The 2,861-nt window shown below is 35.1% G+C and overlaps 1 pseudogene; it reads left to right on the top strand.

The window, feature by feature from the left end:
* Window positions 1-830: 830 nt before the first annotated feature.
* Window positions 831-948, top strand: LOC148537706 (5S ribosomal RNA; annotated as a pseudogene).
* Window positions 949-2,861: the final 1,913 nt, after the last annotated feature.

The following is a 2,861-nucleotide window of genomic DNA, read 5'->3' on the forward strand; positions in this document are numbered from 1 at the left end:
GGTGATTTGTTAAAAGAAGAATGTGTAAATAGCAAAAACTGATATGAAGCGCACACTGTGCTATATGAGTGCAATTATTGCAAGAATACAAACATTAATATATTATATATATGTATGTATATATATATATATATATATATATACACACATATATATATACACACATATATATACATATATATGTAACACCGAGGCTTACGAATATGTGCAAATTTTCTTGGTAGCAGAAAATACCACCAAAGAAAAGACTGAGTATTATAAGAAGCAATTATTGAGCTGCGAGTATATCATAAGAAGAAACACCGCCTTCTCTGGATTACATTCTATTAAAGATGGATAACCTTATAAACTACATTCTCCCCCCCTGACTTCAAAAGACAAGTTTTATAAAGACATTTATATATATAAATTTTTTTTATTTTTTTTAATAATATTTTTTAAAAGAAATGACTATAAAAAATAATTGCCCTAATTAGAAAGTGACCACATTTTCTTACCTGCTAGAATGCACCTGTGGAAACAAATATGTGGATAAAACTAAACGTCCAATAAAACTGAGGATACAAGAACATATCCGAAACATAAAAAACAAAGTAGAAGGACATTCGGTATCCCAGCATTTCATTCAGCACCACAACTCCAGTCCGGAAGACTTGACCTTCAAATCAATTGAACACGTACAACTTGGAGAAAGGGGCGGAGATCTGGCAAATAAGCTATCAAAAAGAGAAATGTACTGGATCTTTGAACTTGACACAATGACGCCGTGAGGATTCAACGATAGCTACGAGATAGCCCCGTTCCTGTAGAAATCAGGAATCTTGTACTTTTTCTACAGTCATACCTCACTTTAAGCGTCCGATCCCGACAGATCTTGGAAGCTAAGCAGTGATGGGCCTGGCTAGCACTTGGGTGGGAGACCACCAGGGAAACTAGGAACTGTAGTACGTCAGGAGATTCACTTTTTCTTACCATCAGCCTGCAGCTATCTGGTAGCAGAAAATACCACCAAAGAAAAGACTGATTATTATAAGAAGCAATTATCGAGCTGCGAGTATATCATACGAAGAAACACCGCCTTCTCTGGATTACATTCTATTAAAGATGGATAACCTTATAAACTACATTCCCCCCCCTGACTTCAAAAGACAAGATTTATAAAGACATTAATATATATAAAAAAATATAATTTTTTAAATAATATTTTTTAAAAGAAATGACTCTAAAAAATAATTGCCCTAATTAGAAAGTGACCACATTTTCTTACCAGCTTACTTGGCCCACATTCTTTATTAATTACTTTTTTGGTTAAAATTTATTATTATACTATTTTTAACCTAATAGACTGAGTTATATTCCATGTCATACCCATGCTAGAAGTACATTTATATAATAAGAGGAATTTACAATCTATTATCTATGTAGATATAAACACTAATATTATCTTTCATTTATATTTCGGAGAAACTGCTTATGAAAAATATACAGAGGTCTGCTTTCCTTTATACACTAAGATGTCCATCATTTAGTCTATGACAACCTATGCAAATCCAGGTGTACCAAGATGGCTGCATGAGAAATCTAAATGACAGCACAAAGATGGCCACCGTATTAACAATCTGAAGTCGCCTGCTGCCATTTGATTAGGAACAACAAGATGGCTGCCACTAAACCCTAAGATTAGGAGTACCAAGATGGCCACTGCTGACCATATTTGTGAGAATTAAGATGATCACCGCCGATCCCAGCTGTGAACATCAAGATAACCACTACCGCTTTTAAGTATGAGCACCAAGATGGCCGACATCAGTCACCTGAATACAACCTCAGGGTGGAAGCTACCGACTAGACTCCCAAAGCAGCACCCGAAGGGCGTAAGTAGCAGAATGGATTGCAACCACGTGATGCCTGGGGTACACCACATGATGACCCACACGGACAACCTCAGGGCGGAAGTTACTTACTAGACTCCCAAAACAGCGCCCGAAGGGCAGAAGTAGAGGAAAAGACCACGTGATTACCCATACGGACAAAATAACATTAAATACATGAACGCAATATCATTTAATCAATAGCGGTTCCACCATTTAGCATTTAAACTACCATATGAATATTAAATAACTTTATTTCTAGCAACAAAACGAACATGTGATTTATGAAACCAGAAAGTGATGTCTCTTCCAATCTAAAACACTGCTTAGTTTGTCCCAGTAAGTGGGTATTTATACCAGGTACCCCACAGGTGCCACACATCCCTTGAAGAAGTCCAGTAACCGGACGAAACGCGTTTGAAACTCCTGATTCCACTTTTCATGAACTTACCTTTCCATATCCAGATAAGCCATTCCCTTTTTCTCCCTCCATTTTCTATTCTTATACATTTTTTTATTTCTCTATTTTTATGCTAACTGTTTTTAAGCTCTGTCAGTGGCGTAATCATTATATGTATTGTATGTTGTTTGCCCCTTTTGCTCAGGGTATTTCTTGTAATTAAATTTATATACTTTTTATGAATTCATTATCTATTAAGTCATTGTGATTTTTTAATATATATTATTATAATTGCACTTGTTGCACATGCACAGTCCACACTTTATATTGTAAATTTGCACATATTCGTAAGCCTTGGTGTTACATATATATGTGTATATATATATATATATATATATATATATTATCTATTAATGTTTGTATTCTTGCAATGTTTGCACTCATATAGCACAGTGTGCGCTTTATATCAGTTTTTGCTATTTACATATATATATATATATATATATATATATATACAGCATTTTGCACACACTGCACATGGGGGTCAGAGGCGGGGAGGGAGGCTGAGAAAAAGGAAGAAGCCAGAAAGA

The sequence above is a fragment of the Taudactylus pleione genome, unplaced genomic scaffold, assembly GCF_031769625.1.
Source record: "Taudactylus pleione unplaced genomic scaffold, aTauple2 ptg000046l, whole genome shotgun sequence".
In the NCBI taxonomy this organism is placed as follows: domain Eukaryota; kingdom Metazoa; phylum Chordata; class Amphibia; order Anura; family Myobatrachidae; genus Taudactylus; species Taudactylus pleione.